Source organism: Odocoileus virginianus, chromosome 11, assembly GCF_023699985.2.
Source record: "Odocoileus virginianus isolate 20LAN1187 ecotype Illinois chromosome 11, Ovbor_1.2, whole genome shotgun sequence".
Classification (NCBI taxonomy): Eukaryota; Metazoa; Chordata; class Mammalia; order Artiodactyla; family Cervidae; genus Odocoileus; species Odocoileus virginianus.
The window spans coordinates 19,097,103-19,109,314 of NC_069684.1; the positions used below are offsets into that span (position 1 = coordinate 19,097,103).

General features: G+C 36.8%; 1 protein-coding gene and 1 pseudogene across 4 annotated transcripts in view; one reads left to right on the forward strand and one right to left on the reverse strand.

Annotated features, from left to right (window-relative positions):
* Positions 1–12,212, reverse strand: part of TDRD5 (tudor domain containing 5) — a 90,420-nt gene that overhangs the window by 46,101 nt on the left and 32,107 nt on the right. The window lies entirely within an intron of this gene.
* LOC110121583 (14-3-3 protein theta pseudogene) lies at positions 124–1,406 on the forward strand (annotated as a pseudogene).

A 12,212-nucleotide genomic window follows, 5' to 3' on the forward strand; every position in this document is an offset into this window, starting at 1 on the left:
CGCGGCCGCGGAGACGTGAAGCCCCCCGGGTCCGCGCTCCACCTCGCTGTCCGCTCCCCCGGCCCCCATGGAGAAGACGGAGCTGATCCAGAAGGCCAAGCTGGCCGAGCAGGCCGAGCGCTAGGACGACATGGCCACCTGCATGAAGGCCGTGACGGAGCAGGGCGCCGAGCTGTCCAACGAGGAGCGCAACCTGCTCTCGGTGGCCTACAAGAACGTGGTCGGGGGCCGCCGGCCCGCCTGGAGGGTTATCTCCAGCATCGAGCAGAAGACCGACACCTCGGACAAGAAGTTGCAGCTGATCAAGGACTACCGGGAGAAAGTGGAGTCCGAGCTGAGGTCCATCTGCACCACGGTCCTGGAATTGTTGGATAAGTATTTAATAGCCAATGCAACTAATTCAGAGAGTAAGGTCTTCTATCTGAAAATGAAGGGAGATTACTTCCGGTACCTTGCTGAAGTTGCTTGTGGTGATGATCGGAAGCAAATGATAGATAATTCCCAAGGAGGTTACCAAGAGGCTTTCGATATAAGCAAGAAAGAGATGCAACCCACACACCCCATCCGGCTGGGGCTGGCTCTTAACTTTTCTGTGTTCTACTATGAGATCCTCAATAACCCGGAACTGGCCTGCACACTGGCTAAAACGGCTTTGGATGAGGCTATTGCAGAACTTGACACACTGAATGAAGACTCGTGCAAAGACAGCAGCCTCATCATGCAGCTGCTGAGAGACAGCCTCACATTATGGACATCAGACAGTGCAGGAGAAGAATGTGATGCGGCAGAAGGGGCAGAAAACTAAGTGCATACAGGGTGTCATCTTTCTTCCCCGTGAAACCTTTTCACTCATCTCCATTCCTTATTCCATTTGGATTTCCTATAGCAAAGAAACCCATTCATGTGTATGGAATCAGCTGTTTATAGTCTTTTCACACTGCAGCTTTGGGAAAACTCCATTCCTTGATTTGTGTTTGTCGTAGCCTTCCTGGTGTGCAGTTACTGCTGTAGAAAAGTATCAATAGCTTCATTTCATACAAACATAAGTAACTTCCAAACACTTATGTAGAAGACTAAAAATGTATCTGGTATTTAAGTAATCTGAACCAGTTCTGCAAGTGACTGTGTTTTGTATTACTGTGAAGATATGAAAATGTAGCTAATTACAATTTAAAGAGTGTTCTACATAACTTCTTAATTTCTACATTCCCTCCCCTTACTCTTCTTCAGAGATTTCCTTTCAGTAAGCAACTTTTCCATCCTTTTAATGTATTCCTTTTTAGTAGGAATCCAGAAGTATTAGACTGAATGGAAAAGTATTTGACATTTTGGGGCTGGGGGGATCACAGATTAAAATGCCTCCTGTATCATATATATGTGATGGAGGACTTGTGTATCTGTGACAACAGGGAGTTTCCTTATTCACTCTTCATTTGCTGCTGTTTGAGTTGACAAGTTCCCTTCCCAAAAAAAACTCACTTACACCTCCAAAAAAAAAAAAAAATCACTTGAGTGTATAAGAACTGAACTCCTTATGCACTCTCATAATGACAAACTCATGGATTTGTCAATATTTACAAATATCTGACAAGAATTATGATGAGGATGAAACATTCTATAGATGAATAACAATACTAAGACTTCTTACCCATGAATGTTACAGCTGTTTAGTTTTCTTAAATTTCTCTGAACAATGTTAGTATTTTTCATTATAGATGCATAACTTATGTTTCTTTTGTTAGACTTATTTCCAAGTAATGTGACACTATTGTAAATTTAATTTTAAAAATTTCATTTTCCAATTGTTTGCTGTCTACACAGGTAAATACAGTAGATTTTTATACTAATCTATATTATACCAGGCTTCCCAGGTGGCATAGTGGTAAAGAAATCCTCCTACCAATGCAGGAGATGCAAGAGACATGGGTTTGATTCCTGAGTCAGGAAGATCCCCTGGAGCAGGAAATGGCACTTGCTCCAGTATTTTCACCTGGAAAATTCCAGGGACAGAGGTGCTGGTGGGCAACAGTCCATGGGGTCACAGAGTCAGACATGACTGAGCAACTAAGTACATGTTATATTATTTTTATTGTTAATCTATATAATTAATACAATATATATATTTTAATATTTTATCTTTGACCTTAATAAATTCACTTACTACTTCTAATAGATTTTCATGGATTTCTTAGAATATTCTATGCAGACAATCATGCTTTCTACAAATAATGAGAGTTTCACTTCAAGTTTTTGTACCTTTTTTCTTATTTTATTACACTGTCTAGGACCTCCAGTACAACACTGAATTAAAGCAGTGCAAATGGACATAGTAGCCTTGCTGATTTTAGAGGGAAAGTCTCCACTGTTTTACCATTAAGTATGACAAGTATAGGGTTTTTCATAGCTATCTTTCATCAGACTGAAGAAGTTCTATTCCTATTTAAGAGTTTTATTGCAAATGGGTATTAAATTTTGGTAATTCTTTTTCTGTATCTACTAAAATGATCCTAAGACTTTCTTCCTTATTCTGTTACCAAGGTAAATTTCATCAGCTCCTTTTGAGATGTTACTTCCACTTTGTATTGCTGGGGGGAAGATATCCTCTTGTTTACATACTGCTGAATTAAATTTACTAGTATTTTGTAGTATTTTTTATCCTATGTTATCATAAACATGATCTAATTGGGGGGTTTTTGGTAATGTCTATGTCAACTTTTGGTAGCAGGATAATGTATTCATAGAAAATACTCCCAACTCATTCTATTTTATGAGAGAAAGAATGTATGATTAATAAAATCTCCCCCTTAAAAGTTAGATGGAATTCACCAATGAACCATATGGGCCTGGAATTTTTTTCTTCTTCTCCCTTCCTTTGTGGAGAGGTCTTTTTGTTTTATAGTTTTTAAATAACAAAAATTCATTTCTTTGATATAGGGATATTCAGATTTTCTTTCATCTTGTCTCAGTTGGGTAATTTGTGTCTTGTGAGGAATTCTTCCATTCCATTAAGTTGTCAAATGAAAGGCACAGTTGTTTATAAAATTTTCTTATTGTCCTTTTAACATCTGTAAGATGAGAATGATATAATCTCTTTCCCGACATTGGTATTTGTGTCCTCTTTTCTTCTAATTTAACAAGCTAATGGTTCATCAATTTTGGGATCTTGAAATGAATAAATACTGGCTTTCTTAATTATTGCTATTTTATTAATGTCTATTCTTGATTTTATCATTTCTTTTCTCCTACTATTTTGACTTTACATCATTCTTCCTTTTTTTTAAACTTATTTATTATAATTGGAGACTAATTACTTTACAATATTGTGGTGGGTTTTGCTTGTATATTTTTAAGATTAATTCTTTGTCAGTTGCTTTGCTATTATTTTCTCCCATTCTGAAGGCTGTCTTTTTGCCTTGCTTATAGTTTCCTTTGTTGTGTAAAAGCTTTTAAGTTTAATTAGGCCCTATTTGTTTATTTTTGCTTTTATTTCCATTACTCTGGGAGGTAGGTCATAGAGGATCCTGCTGTGATTTATGTCAGAGAATGTTCTGCCTATGTTTTCCTTTAGGAGTTTTATAGTTTCTGGTCTTACATTTAGATTTTTAATCCATTTTGAGTTTATTTTTGTGTATGGAGATAAAAGTGTTCTAGTTTCATTCTTTTATAGGTGGTTGACCAGTTTTCTCAGCACCACTTGTTAAAGAGATGGTCTTTTCTCCATTGTATATTTTTGCCTCCTTTGTCAAAGATAAGGTGTCGGTAGGTACATGGATTTATCTCTGGGCTTTCTATTTTGTTCCATTGACCTATATTTCTGTCCTTGTGCCAGTACCATACCATCTTGATGACTGTAACTTTGTAGTATAGTCTGAAGTCAGGCAGGTTGATTCCTCCAGTTCTGTTTTTCTCAAGATTGCTTTGACTATTCGAGGTTTTCTGTGTCTCCATAAAAACTGTGAAATTATTTGTTCTAGTTCTGTGAAAAATACTGCTGGTAGCTTGATACAGATTACACTGAATCTATAGATTGTTTTGGGTAGCATATTCATTTTCACTATATTGATTCTTCCAACACATGAACATGGTATATTTCTCCATCTATTTGTGTCATCTTTGATTTCTTTCATCAGCATTTTATAGTTTTCTATATACAGGTCTTTTGTTTCTTTAGGTAAATTTATTCCTAAGTATTTTATTCTTTTTGTCACAATGGTGAATGGGATTGTTATCTTAATTTCCCTTTCTGTTTTCTCATTGTTAGTGTATAGGAATGCAAGGGATTTCTGTGTATTAATTTTATATCCTACAACTTTAGTATATTCATTGATTAGCTCTAGTAGTTTTCTGGTGGTGTCTTCAGGGTTTTCTCCGTAGACATTCCTCCTTTTTCTGACTTATTCAGGTAGACCTTTAGGTCAATGATGATTTTATACCTTTCTTTTCTTCTAATTTAGGCATTTGAAAGCTATAAATTTCCCTTTGAGCACGGCTTCAGCTGCATCTCACAATTTTTGATATATTTCAATATCAATGGAAAATACTTTAAAATTTCTCTTATTCTGTGGAGATGGAAATGGCAACCCGCTCCAGTATTCTTGCTTGGGAAATCCCATGGACAGAGGAGCCTGGCAGGCTATACTTCATGGGGTCTCAAGAGTCAGACATGACTTAGTGACTAAAACACCTAAAACTAAAACTGTTTATTCCCATCTCAGCCCCATAATCACAGATCCACTTTCTGTTTAAGTTTGTGTCTGACTTCTTTTCACTTTGCATAATGTCTTTGATGTTCATCCATGTTGCAGTGTTTATCAGGATTTCATTTTTTAGTGCTTTTTTTTAATCCATCCATTGATAGACAGTTGGATTTTTCTCTACTTTTTGGCTACTGTGAATAAAAGTGCTATAAATATTTGCAAAAATAAATAAATAAAATAAAATAAAATTTCCCTTATTCTATCTTTAATAAATTATTTAGCTATATTCAATATTTTACCAATAGAAAAGAATATGAAAAAGAATGTATACATATATATATATATATATTTGAATAACTGTGCTATACACCAGAAACTAACACAACATTGCAAATCAACTATACTTCAATTTAAAGCAGTAAGTTACCTGGAAGAGAACTATTTAATTCTCAAATTTTCTGGAGGGTTAATACTTAGGGAACTCATTACATTGATTTGTAATTTAATTCCATCTTAAAGAACATACTCTAAGATTCAGTATTTTGAAATTTGTTTAGACTTATTCTATAACCAACTACATGGTCTGTCTTGGCAAATGTATCTTCCATGTGTACTTGAATACAATGCGTATTCTGCAGTTGTTGGGTATAGTGTTCTATAAAAGTCAAACAGATCAAGATGATAGAAAGTATGGTTCAGATTTTCCATGTCCTTATTCATTTTTTTGACTATTTTATCAATTACCAGAAAGATAAAATCCCTAGGATTGTGGGAGTTAATTCATAATTAATTCTGTTAATTTTTAGATCATTTATCTTAAAGCATTATTAGGTGAATACACATTTGACCACTGTGTCTTCCTGATTAATCCTTTATTCTTACAAAATGTCTCTCTGTCTCTGATAATACACTTTGCCTTGGAGTCTCCTTTACCTGATTTTTTTTTTTAGTCTTTTTAGTTCTTTTATGCTTATTATATATTTTTCATCTTTTACTTTCAACCAATTTATGTCTTTCTACTAATAGTATATTTTTTATGGACAGCATTTAGTTGCATTCTGCTTTTTTATTATATCTCATAACTTCATTAATTTTAATATATACTCCATTATATTTATTAAATTATTAATATAAGTGGATTTACAGATACCATTATTTAAATTGAAGTATAGTTGTTTTACAATGTTGTGTTGCTTTCAGGTGTATAGCAAAATGGTTCATTTCAAATATACATTATTTTTTTTTTCAGATTCTTTTCCTTTTTAGGTAATTACAAGATACTGAATACAGTTCCCTGTGCTATACAGTAGATCCTTGTTGTTTACTTATTTCATATATATTAGTATACATCTTTTAATCCCAGATATATCCCTCTTTCCTTTTCCCCTTTGGTAACCACAGATTTTCTATGTCTGTAAGTCTGTTTCTGTTTTGTAAAGAAGTTCACTTACGTCTTAAGATTTCACATAGAAGTGTTATATGATATTTGTCTCTGACTGACTTCACTTGATATGATAATCCCAAGGTCTATCCACGTTGCAGCAAATGGCATTATTTTATTCATTTTATGGCTGAGTAATTCCACTGAGTGTGTGTGTGTATATATATACCACATCTTCTTTATTATTCATTTGTTGATGGACACTTAGGCTGCTTCCATGTCTTGGCTATTGTAAATAGTGCGGTGCATGTATCTTTTTGAATTACGGTTTTCTCTGGATATATGCCTAGGAGTGGGATCGCTGGATCATATGGTAGCTCTATTTTTAGTTTTCTAAGGAACCTCCATCCTGTTTCTCCATAGTGGTTCCACCAGTTTACATTTCCACCAACAGTGCAGAAAGGTTCCCTTTCCTCCACACCCTCTCCAGCATTTATTATTTGTAGATTTTTTGATGATGGGCCATTCTGACTGGTGTGAGGTCATACTTCATTGCATTTGCATTTCTCTAATAATCAGTGCTGTTGAGCATCTTTCAAGTGCCTGTTGGGCCTCTATATGTTTCTGAAGAAATATCTGTTTAGGTCTCCTGCCCATTTTTTGATTGTGTTGTTTTTTATATTGAGCTGCATGAGTTGTTGGTGTATTTTGGAAATTGAGCCCTTGCTGTTCATACTGTTTGCAAATATTTTGTCCTATACGGCTACCATTTTTTGCTATTTAATTTCTGCTGATTCCATCTGCATTTTGTTTCTCTCAAAATTTGTTCCTTTGTTGTCTTTCAAGCAAAAGAGCTGAACAGTAAACCTAGTCTTCCTTTGAGTTTATTATTTTTACGCAATTCCATTTTAATGTATCTAGTGACTTTATACCTGTAACTCTGCATTATTTATTGTTCTCTACACCCTTAACTTTTCAGTATTACTGTACTACTTCACAGAAAACACAAGAACCTTGCAAACTATAGTTCCATGTGCTTATTGCCCCTGTCTATTCAAAGCTATGGTTTTTCCAGTAGTCATGTATGGATGTGAGAGTTGGACTATAAAGAAAGCTGAGTGCCGAAGAATTGATGCTTTTGAACTGTGGTGTTGGAGAAGACTCTTGAGAGTCCCTTGGACTGCAAGGAGATCCAACCAGTCCATCCTAAAGGAAATCAGTCCTGAATGTTCATTGGAAGGATTGATGCTGAAGCTGAAACTCCAATACTTTGGCCACCTGATGTGAAGAACTGGCTCATTAGAAAAGACCCTGATGCTGGGAAAGATTGAAGGCAGGAGGAGAAGGGGACGACAGAGGATGAGATGGTTGGAAGGCATCACTGATTCAATGGACATGAGTTTGAGTAAATTCTGGGAGTTGGTGATGGACAGGGAGACCTGGCGTGCTACAGTCCATGCAGTCACAGAGTCAGACACAACTGAGCAACTGAACTGAACTGATTGCCCCTCCGCTCATTATGCTATGGTTTTCACAGGTACTAAATCTGTATGTTACAAACCCAGTTATACAATGTTGTAATTTTTGCTTTAAACAGTCACAGACTTAATTGATTGAAAGTCTTTTATATACCCACACATTTTACATAAGATTTCCTCTGTATTCATTTTGAGGGCTTTTCTGGGCTTCTTAAATCTGTAAACTCTTTCGTAAAATTTATGAAATTTTCAATGGTTATTTTCTCAAATTTTTCTTACCATCTTTCTTTCCTCACAATTATACATGTTAGACCAATTGGTACTGTCCTACAGGTCTCTCCAATTCTGCATTTGTTTTTCTTTCTGGCCATGCGGCACAGTTTGTGGTATCTCAGTCCCCATCCAGGGATCAAACCCAAGTCACAGCACAGAAAGTGCCAAATTCTAGATTTATGCCACCAGGGAACTCCTAGATTCTGTTTTTTAAATTTACTTATTTTATTTTTGGTTGCCCTGGGTCTTCGCTGCTGTGCATAGGCTCTCTTGGGTTGTAGTAAGCAGGTGCTACTCTCTAGTTGTGATGCACAGGCTTCTCGTTGAGGTGACTTCTCTTGTTGTAGAGCATGGGCTCTAGGGCTTCCATAGTTAAGCTTAGTTGCCCCATAACAAGTGGAATCTTCCTGAAGCAGGGATCAAACCTGTGTCCCCTGCCCTGGCAGGTGGATTCTTAATGGCTGAACCACCACAAAAGCCCCCAGGTTCTGCTTTTTAAAAATTTGTCTTCATTTATTCTCTCTGTTCTTCAGAATGAATCATTTCTACCAATCTGTCTTGGGGTTCACTGATGCTTTCTTCTGCCATTTCCAATTTGTTCTTAAGATACTGCAGTGAATTTACTTCAGATATTTTATTTTCAGCTCTAGAAAATCATCTGGCTTTACAGTTTCTTTTTCTCCACTGAGGTTTCTTATCCATTTGTTCAAAATGAATACATATTGCATTATACTCTTTTTTAATGTGATTTTAAGGATTCCTTTAAAACCTTTTTGCTAACTTCAACATCTGCATCATCTCAGGATCAGTTTCCATCAATTACTTTTTCTCTTCACCAAGGGTCACATTTTCTTGTTTATTCAGTAATTTTGTTTGTATTTGGGACATCGTAATAGGTAAGCTGTAGACTATGGGATCTTTTACGATTCTTCTGAGAGTACTGCTTTTTGCTTAGTTCTAGCAGGGAGTTAACCTGACTAACCTTAAACTCAAATTCTGACCCCCTGTGATGAGCCACAGCTGAAAGAGATTCAGTTCTTTTAGCCTTACTAGGCTTCTGTGAGTCTGCCCCAGGCATGTGCAATTCAATAGTCAGTCAGAGATTTGAGCAGAATCTACGTGCAGAATTTGATGCTCCCTCTCTATCCTATAATTTCTTCCCGCATTTTCCAACTGCTTGGCTTCCCTGGTTGCTCAGATGGTAAAGAATCTTCCTCCAATGCAGGAGACCTGAGTTTGATCCCTGGGTGGGGAAGATTCCCTGAAGAAGAGAATGGCAACCCACTCCAGGATTCTTGTCTGGGAAATAGCATGGAAAAAGAAGTCTGGCGGGTTACAGTCCATGGGGTTGCAATGATTTCTTTTGCCATTTTTCAACTGCTTCAGTTCAGTCGCTCCGTCATGTCCGACTCTTTGCGACCCCATGAATCGCAGCACGCCAGGCCTCCCTGTCCATCACAAACTCCTGGAGTTTACTCAAACTCATGCCCATTGAGTCGGTGATGCCATCCCGCCATCTCATCCTCTGTCGTCCCCTTCTCCTCCTGCCCCCAATCCCTCCCAGCATCAGGGTCTTTTCCAACGAGTCAACTCTTCGCATGAGGTGGCCAAAGTATTGGAGCTTCAGCTTCAGCATCAGTCCTTCGAATGAACACCCAGGGCTGATCTCCTTTACGATGGACTGGATGGATCTCCTTGCAGTCCAAGGGACTCTCAAGAGTCTTCTCCAACACCTTATGTAGCTCCAAATCAGAGGCAGGTAAAACTTTTGATTTCTATCCAGTTATCAATTACAAACTATGTATGGGGCCCGACACTGGGCCAAACTCCAGGCAAATAAAAAAGGTGCTATTCTCTCCTCTCTAGGGGCTGACTCCTTTCCAGTTTCTGCCTGCTTCTGAACAATTTCTAGTACCTTCAGAGAGTAATTTTGTATATTTTGTCCAGAATTTATAATAGTTATCATCAGGATTGTTCCAATGTAGGCTACTCAGACATATTACCTTAATTTATTTGCATGCCTAAGTTTCTCACTAGATTTCAAAAATCTCAGTGGACAGAGCCTTTCAGACCTGGATACCCAGTGCCTCCCTCATTTCCTTTGACTTCCAAAATGTTCCTCATTTTTAACTACTGGTTTTCTTAGGGCATTGGCTATTATATTTTTTGCTCTTGTAATCTTTGAAGTTTAGCCTTCATTTCTGAAATTTTTTTTTCTTTTACTTATAATTCTTTCCTGAGTACTGTTCCCCAAATTTGTATAGTTCAGATTTATGCTGTTCTTTCATGTTTTGTATCACTTTATATTTTTGAAAAAGGTTTCAGTTTGTATCTGTATTAGGCACATGTATTTCTGACATGTTCCTATTATCAGTAGATATGCTATTCTGTTACTTCATCTCTTTTTTAATTCAAACAACAATGCAATTTGACTAAATCCTCTTCTGCTGCATTATGTGAAATTCATTTTCCTGACTTGTAGGACATCATTCTGGATTATTTTCTGCTTCACAGAGCTCCTCCTTCTGCTGTTTTTGTAAACTGTTTAAAAAGATAGTAGGTTAATTTTGAAATTTCCTGGCTCTTTTCCCTTAATACTACTTACACCTAAGACTTCTCTTTTTCTACTGTTCGTATCCTGATCAATTTTTCATTAGTGTCTGTAAGGGAGATCTGGCTGGTCAGTTTCAAGAATTCACAGGAGCTATGGTGCTCCAGCCCCATTCAACTCTTACTATGAAGCATTTTCTGCTATTAGGTCATACAGCTTCAGTTATAGTTTTCAAAATGGCTTGCTGTACATTCTAGTGAATGAAGTAAAGTGAAGTGAAAGTCGCTTAGTTGTGTCCGACTCTTTGCAATCCCTTGGACTATACAATCCATGGAATTCTCCAGGCCAGAAGTGAATACCTGATGGCTATTTTGTAGTTCTTCTGTCTCGTAGGTCCATTAGGGCTCCTGTTTTCTCCGGGCACAGACACTGATATCATGAGGCTTTTGTGGCGGCTGCTGATTACTCTCCAGCAATTATTTGCAGAGATAAATTATCTAATTTTGTTTTAAATATTGTCTTTGGATTTTCTGTTTTGCCATCTAGTTCTCTATGTGGCTTCTAGCTCCCTATGGGTTTCCCTGATGGTTCAGATGGTAAAGCGTCTACCTGCAAGGCGAGGTAGACGAGGATCAAATCCAGGTTTGATCCCTGGATTGGGAAGATCCCCTGGAGAAGGAAATGGCAACCCACTTCAGTACTCTTGCCTGGAAAATTCCATGGACGGAGGAGCCTGGTAGGCTACAGTCCATGGGATCACAGAGTCAGATACGACTGAGCAACTTCACTCACTCACTCTCTATAGGTGGCACTTCAAGAAGATCCAAAACCTATGCTGCCTCTGCACTATTTTCCTTCAATTAGCAGTTTAACAAAAGATCTTGAAAGAATGTCAGACTGGTGTCCAAGTATTTCAAGAGGACAAATCACAAGGTAGCTTTTATATCATGTTGGATAAAGGGTTAGTAATTCTACACGTTAAAATAAAGATTAAATTAAATCTGTACTTATCATTTTTTTTAATAATAATGTTGAATTTCTGCAAAAGTTTGTTTACTAAGAAGGGCAAAGAGCTTTCCTGTTACATTAAAAGGTTTTGTTTTACAGACTCACAAACTTAGAGAACAAACTTCTGATTACCAGGGGCAAAACATGTGACTGGGGTGGGGGGAGGGATAGATGGGGAGATTGGGATTGACCTGTACACACTGCTGTATTTAAAATAAATAACCAACAAGGACCTACTGTACAGCACAGTAAACTCTGCTCAATATTCTCTTATAACCTAGATGGGAAAAGAATTTGAAAAAGAACAGATACATACATATATATAACTGAATCACTTTGCTGCACACTTGAAATCAACACAACATTGCTAATCAACTATACCCCAATATAAAATAAAAATTAAAACAAAAAAATCCTGTTTAAAAAAGGTTTGCTTTAATTTCCTCAAAATTATTGACTTGTAACCTTAACTCCATGAATCTTTAATACAGGAAACTACTTTTGCTAAAACATTCATGGTGGGAAACTATTCACTTTGAGTTGTGAACCTGGCATAGGAAGTTTATTTTTACCCATAAATTTTGTAATAATTAAGTCATATGCTATTACTTTACTACTCTATTTTACACTTTATTCTGTAATTTCATTATTAAGTGACTTGATTTGTTAATCCAAAAGATATCAAGACTGTTTAAGCTTAAGCTTTCTCTCATGGGCCTATTTGAAATAAACTTTGAGGCTTTAAAGGAGTCATTGCTTTAATTCATAATATGAAATTAAATTTTCTGCATTACTATCTGAGGGGTGATATATATCTTTTCTAA